Source organism: Rutidosis leptorrhynchoides, chromosome 1 (genome assembly GCF_046630445.1).
Source record: "Rutidosis leptorrhynchoides isolate AG116_Rl617_1_P2 chromosome 1, CSIRO_AGI_Rlap_v1, whole genome shotgun sequence".
Lineage (NCBI taxonomy): Eukaryota > Viridiplantae > Streptophyta > Magnoliopsida > Asterales > Asteraceae > Rutidosis > Rutidosis leptorrhynchoides.
In genome coordinates this window covers 396,916,920-396,924,020 of record NC_092333.1, presented here as the reverse complement: position 1 = coordinate 396,924,020, position 7,101 = coordinate 396,916,920, and the positions used below count along the sequence as shown (strand labels likewise).

At 37.3% G+C, this 7,101-nt stretch overlaps 1 non-coding gene across 1 annotated transcript; it reads left to right on the top strand.

The window, feature by feature from the left end:
* The first annotated feature begins 2,548 nt into the window (after positions 1–2,548).
* On the top strand, positions 2,549–2,655 carry LOC139886881 (small nucleolar RNA R71). The gene has a single exon (XR_011772742.1). It is a non-coding gene; the product is annotated as a small nucleolar RNA R71 (small nucleolar RNA).
* The last annotated feature ends 4,446 nt before the right edge of the window (positions 2,656–7,101 follow it).

Sequence of the window (7,101 nt, the reverse complement as noted above, 5' to 3'; positions counted from 1 at the left end):
GTTGTTCCACCCTTTTTAGGCACCACTTGGACGGGACTCATCCATGGTGATTCGGATATCGGATAAATAAGCCTCACGTCCAATAGTTTGATCACTTCCTTTTTGACAACCTCCTTCATGTTTGGGTTAAGTCTTCGTTGTCGTTGAACAACCGGTTTATAGTTCTCCTCCATGAGAATTTTGTATGTGCAATATGATGGATTGATCCCCGGGATGTCCGTGGTCTTCCATGCTATGGCCTTATGGTGAGACTTAAGTAGTGAGACAAGTCGAGCCTTTTGGTGTTGGGTGAGTTTCAAAGAAATAATCACCGGAAGTTGGTCTTCTTCCTTAAGATAAGCATATTCAAGATGTTCGGGGAGCTCTTTAAGCTCACGAGTAGGAGGCTCCTCCCATGAAGACTTGATTCGAAATCTATCTTCATGAGGGATAGACTCAAATGACTCTTCCCGAATGGTCTCATTTTCACTTTCAAATTCATCAACATTAACATTCATCAATATCTTAAAATCGGCCTCTAAATCCACAATTTCATGATCACAAGCTTGGCCGAACCCCGTGGTATCAACCTTTAAAAGCTTTTCAAGTTCGTTATGCACATAAAGGTCAATGAGGTCAAAGGCATAGCACTCCCCATCATCGGTGTTACTTAGTTGCTTCATAGCTTCCCGGATATTGATGGTCACACACTCTTCACCAACTCCAATGTTGAGTTGATTGCATTACACTAAGATGATGGTGTCGGCGGTCGCCAAAAATGGTCTTCCTAAAATGAGGGGGACTTGAAGGTCCTCCTTCATCTCCATGATAACAAAATCAACCGGGAACACCAAGGTGTCAATGCTAACCAAGATGTCCTCGACGATGCCAATAGTGGTATCAAATGAATGATTAGCCAATCTTATCCTAATGCGTATTGGTTTAAGAGGTCCAAGACCGAGTCTCTCTTAAATTGAATAGGGAATTAGGTTAATGCTTGAACCCAAATCGGCAAGTGGATTGAACACTTTCGATTCACTTAACTTACAAGGGAAAACAAATTTTCCCGGATCTCCTAACTTCTTAGGAATCTGTGGCCTTGATGCAAGAATCTTGTTGCATTCCTCTTCAATAAAGAAAGAAGTTTCATCATGATATTTACCCCTTTGAGATATTAGCTCCTTAATGAACCGACCGTAGTTTGGCATTCCTTTGAGCACATCGGTTATCGACAAGTTAACCGAGACATTTTTCATCATTTCTTGAAGCTTTTTGTATTGAGCCGCCAACTTGTCCTTCTTTAAAGCTTTTGGATATGGCACCGGTCTCATTACCTTTAAAGACTCATCACCCTTTTTCTTACCCGATTCATCATTACTCGTATCCTCGGTTGAGTTGACCTTTTCTCTACCTTACTCCTTACTAACCCCGGTTTCCTCTTCAGTAAAACTTGGTAGTGGTTCATGGGTTATAAAGGGTTATGGATGGGGATCTTCAATCCCTTTTGTGGTTAAACCGGTTCGAGTGGTTATGGCGTTGACATTTTCATTTCGGTTTGGGTAGTTAGGGTTTTAAATGGTGCCTTCGATAGGAATCACTCTTGTGTTGTTGTTTTATTGATTTTGGTTGTGTTTTTGGCTATTGTTGTAATTGTTGATCGGGTTAACTTGAGTATTTGAAGGTAAAGTTCCTTGTGGTATTTTCAAGGTTTTGAAATGAAGCTTGTTGGTTTCGTATTTGTTGCTTCAAGAGCTCGTTCTCTTTCATTAGGAAAGCTTCGGTTGATTCTACCTTCTTGATATAGTTTTGCATGATTTCTTCTAAACTTTTTGAAGGTTGGGATTGTTGAATGTTTTGTTGAGGTTGTTGATTGTATCCTTGGTTTTTTTGTGGTTGACTATAACCTTGGTTGTTTTGATAACTCGAATTGGCTTGGTTGTTATAAGATTGATTGTTGCAAGGTTGTTGGTTTTGGTATTGAAAGTTGTTGTTTCGATTTTAGTGATAGTTGTTGTTGTAACCTTGATTTCGGTTTTGGTTTGTAAATCTGGGTGCTGCATTGGTTTGATTGTTGAATGACACTTGTTTTTGATTAGGATTGTAGTAGCTTTGGTTCGATGCTCCTCCCCGTTGATAGTTTTGATTACTCACGTAGTTCACATGAGCATCCGAATTCATGGGAATGTCATCTAGTTCAACATGATTTCATTGAGTAATTTGAGCACAATTCTTTGTGAGATGTGGAACCTCGCATCGTTGACAACCTACTTGCATTACGACTATCGTTTGTTAAATCTTTTTCAACTCTTTCCCATACGTTTGAAATTGATTGTTCAAACTTGCAAGCGTCACTTTCCCATTATCACTTTCGATTTGTGCTACACTTTTCCTTGTCAATTATCGCGGTGAAGGTGCCTATTCATATGTGTTAACCGAGATGTCTTCCAATAAGATTTTGGCCGCATTTGGTGATTTATACATAAATAACCCACTGGATGAAGAATCAACATATTGCTTCGTCAAAGCATTACAACCCCGGTAAAATGTGTTGATGTACTCCTTTTTCGTCAAACCGTGCGGTGGGCAACCTCTTAACATTTTCTTGAATCGTACCCACGCATCATACAAAGATTTATCACCCTGTTAGGTGAACCCATTAATCTCCATTCCAATTCGTTCTACTTTTGACGATGGAAAGAAGTGATTGATAAACTCATTGGTTAAATCTTGAAAAGTTCTTATGGAATCGGATGGTAAGCTCCTTAACCAAACTTTCACTTCTCCTTGAAGTGTAAAGGGGAATGCCCTTAACTTAAAAGCGTCATTGGTGACATCTTTGTATTTGTAGATATCACAAAGATCATTAAAGTGTTGGATGTGTTCGAACGGATTCTCGTCTATCAACCCTTGAAAATATGTATCTTTGATCAACGTGAAAAAGTAACCCTCAATCTTCTAATTTTCTGCTTCGATTGGTGGTTTTGTAATAGCCGATGCTATCATTGTTGGTGCAACTAATCTAGCGTTCCACATCGGTGTGTCGTTCAGATCATTAATCGGTGGACCATGGTTGATTGGATTACCCTCTTCATTGAGAATCAATTGACCGTTAGAATCCATGTCTTCTAAACAAAATGGCAAAGCTTCAAAATTTTTTCTTAATACCCTTTCTTCTATACGATTATAAACCCCGTGCACGTGTTTTTCTAGATCGGAGAATGGATGTGTGAACTCTTGATCCTTGTGAGACCTTGTTTTCATACACCAAAGGTACCTATCCTTCAATCGCAACACAAACACAAGCGGTTTTCCAAACAAAAATAATATATAAAACACGAAAAGTAACTTTCGTAAGGGCGCTAAGAAAGTGATGATGGTGTTTGTGCAACGTACATCTTTTACCCTCAAAATTTATATATGATTTAAACACTACAAATAAGAACACACAACTAACGAGCACTTAGAACCCAGTTATTATTGCACTTCAATGTAAGTATTCTTATCAAGTTCGTCCCAAGGGAGCGGTGTAAGTCGAATATTTGAAACTATCAATTGTCCTAGGGTTTGTTTGATTGGGGGGTTTTGATTGAAATTAACCAACAACTAAAACTTGCACAATTAAACAAACTTAAACTTAACAAGTGAACTAGTAGCAAGAAACAAGTAACGAAGTATTGAGACTTAAATCAAATTAACTAAGAAGTGCTCACTTATCTAATCCTCCTTATGCTTGGCTTGCCCCATTTTGCCTATTTTGTTATCACAATAGTTGTTGAACTATTAAATGTTTATCATCACTACTAAACCTCAAGTCAAATAGCACTTCGTGAATTCACATAAGCATTGTATTCTAAGATCGAGTTAAGCACGAATTGGTTATTGAGATTATGCCTAGGTTGAAATCACTTAAAACCCCCAATTATCGAAATCACTTAAGATAATCGGCACTAATATGTTGACTAAAGGCCAATTAAAAACCAACCTAGATCAAGAACACAATCACTTGAAATTCCTAAACTAGTTATCTAGATCACCTAAGGTGTTGAAGCACACATTGATTCACTTCTCAAATCACTAAGAGAGCTACTCAACATATGTAATCAGAGTCAAGCCTAAAACAAGCTCATAACAATGGATCATTAGCTAACTCAATAACACAAGATCATGTAATTCATTCAAACAACATTATTCAATTGATTTTGGGGCAAACACTAGCATTAGAGATTCATAGATAATCAAACACAAGAGATTTAGCCAATCATGGCTAAGATCAAACTAATAATGAGTATAGAAACATAAATAATCATCATCTTCAAGTTATTACAAGTAATTAATGCAAAGTATGTAAAGTAAAGTGAAGATTACAACCCAAAATGTAAAGAAGATGATGATCTAAGCTAAACAATGATGAATCTAGAGCTAGCCTCCTTGAATCTAACCTTAATCACCAATGGATGATGAAATTAGGGTTTTGTATGTGAAATTCAGACCTAAGACAGCTGCTCTCTAAATATGCATATGAAAAATGACCTAATCTCGTTCCTTTTATAGTGCTGAAAATCTGGGCTGAAACAGCGACAGGAGCGCCGCTTTTGATGCAGGAGCAGCGCTTTTGGCTTAATTGAGGAGCGGCGCTTTTGATCAGGAATGCCGCTTTTGGCGACATTCTGGGACAACGCTTTTTCTATAGGAGCGCCGCTTTTGTCTGGATAGGAGTGGCGCTCTTGACTTTAGGAACGGCACTTCTGGCCACTGGTGGAAAATGGAGCTGAAATGCACATAAGAACGTCGGTTTTCATGTTGGTGCGGCACTTTTGCTCCACATGAGCGGCGCTCTTAATTGAGGAGCGGCGCTTTTTGAGCTGAATCCTGCACTTGCCATTTACTTAGCCAATTTTGCCCAAGATTTGGTCAGTTTTACACCAAATCAAGTCCTTAGCCCTTAATTTACTATTTAGCTCAATAGCACACAAAATAGGCTCAAAGATCGTCAAAACCCGAACAAAGTGAGGGAGATATCGCGAGATAAAACATATATAAATTGAGCGATATCATTTGCATTGTCGGTAGGGTCTGAATCATCTCATCAGGTTTGTATTTCATCTTCTAATTTGATGGTTTGGGAGATGATTCAAGTGTTGATGCATCGTTATCAGAAACTTCTAAAGTTGAATCAGAAGTTTCACATGTGTCAGACTAGGTTCACTTATCCTCATAGGTTGTGTTGATGTTGTAACCCTAAGTCTCTTAAGTTTTCCCTAGGTGTAGGTGAAGATGGTTCGGGCTGGATTCTAACAAGTTCTCTAACCTCTTGGGTTGGTACTGAGACTTGCTCAACTGGTACTTCTTGTACCCGATCTGGTAGAGGTAGACCTAATTCGGCTAAATTCTAGAATTAGTTGGATCCACTATTTGTAACAACCATTCCGATATTCTTACAGTCTGTGGTGTGTTTGGCATTATCGGAGTGTTCATTTTATATTATGAGAAAATCACCATCCGCAGTCCAGTTGCATCAGGAATTGGTATGTTCTTGTTCCTGCAAGTGGTTAGTGCATCATTTATAAATAAGCAGTAAAAGTGTTCGCAAGGAATTTACAGACATTGGCTTTTCTACTTGATATTGCACCAAGTCCCATAAAAGTTTGCCAAAATTTGCATTTTGAACTCATACAAAGGAGTTCAAGAATCTAAGCATTGGGATTGTCATGCCATCTAAACCTCTGGGTGTCATCAGCAAACACCTATTGATGATAGAGAAGATCACAAGCCATCTGGAATGAAGGAACTTTTTCTGAAAGTGTGTGATTGCAGCACTCCTTTGACCATTATAACCCAAATCATAGGTTGAGTTCAGCATCTCTAAGTTAGATGGAAGAACTTAAGGGTTTTGAACTTCTGGAAGATTGAAAATCCTTCGGAAGTCATTCTTACTAATTATCCTCCTCTGCTGTACTCCTCTCAAATGAAATGAGAAATGAGTTGTCCTCCCTTGAGGAACAACAAGTGTTGGAAGAGTTTCCTCAATGAATCTGATTGAATCACCAAGTGATCTCAAGTCTATTTCTGGCACACTTATAGAGTATTTTAGTGCACCCCGGATGTTGTGGCGTTCAAGAATGGCCAACCAGTAATTGCAAGGAATGTGAGTTGCTGAGGTGATGAGATGATTGTTTGCCATTTGTTCTAATAATAAGAATAGAAGACCACAAGATGTTATCTAACACATAATGTCTTTATCCTTATTCCCTTCGAGTCCTTGTTTATGTTTTTCACGTTTTACTAGTTTTTATGTATTTTCTAAGTTTAAAAAAAATTTATTCCATGAAAAACAGAAAAACAAATACAATCAATGAACAAGTAATCCAAATAATCACATGCAATTATGTTAAGCTCGTCTTTTCACATTCATACTCATATTCATTCAATATTCAAAATATCTTCAATATATGTCTAAAACTTATGAGTATTGTGATCAGATTCGGACACTAACATTTTTATTAATTATTGCATTTAGATTTGGAAAAACATATAATTTTTCTAAAATCCATCAGATTCGCACTATGTGAGAATCTGACAGATTCGCACACTGTGAGAATCTGATAGATCTACTAATAAGCACACTCCATCAGATAATAGATTCGTACACATCAACAAATGAAATCAGATTCGCACAGATGACATATTTAGAATCTTAAAAAGCATATTCGTACAAGCATTTACCCTACAATCATCTTTAGAATCCAATTATTTACATCAGTTAAGCTCAGATTCGTACACAATCAGTTTAGGCCTAATTTGCACACGACTAAGCAGTAACAGATTCACACATAACAATTTTCGTTCAAATACTTCAATAAATTGATCATGTTGAGCAAATAACATCAGATTCGTAGATTAACATATTTGAACTCCATTCGCATAGGTAGAGTGTGCGAATGTCATTTAGAATCTAAATATTCACACAAATTCACACTTTTAATCAATTTTGAAATATTCAAGAGTGAAATCAAATTAAAATTAAAGCAAATCAACTTAGTCATCTATGTGCAGATCTACTTATTATTTATCAATTATCATAATCAAATAACACATATAACTGAATATGTTCAAGTGAATCAG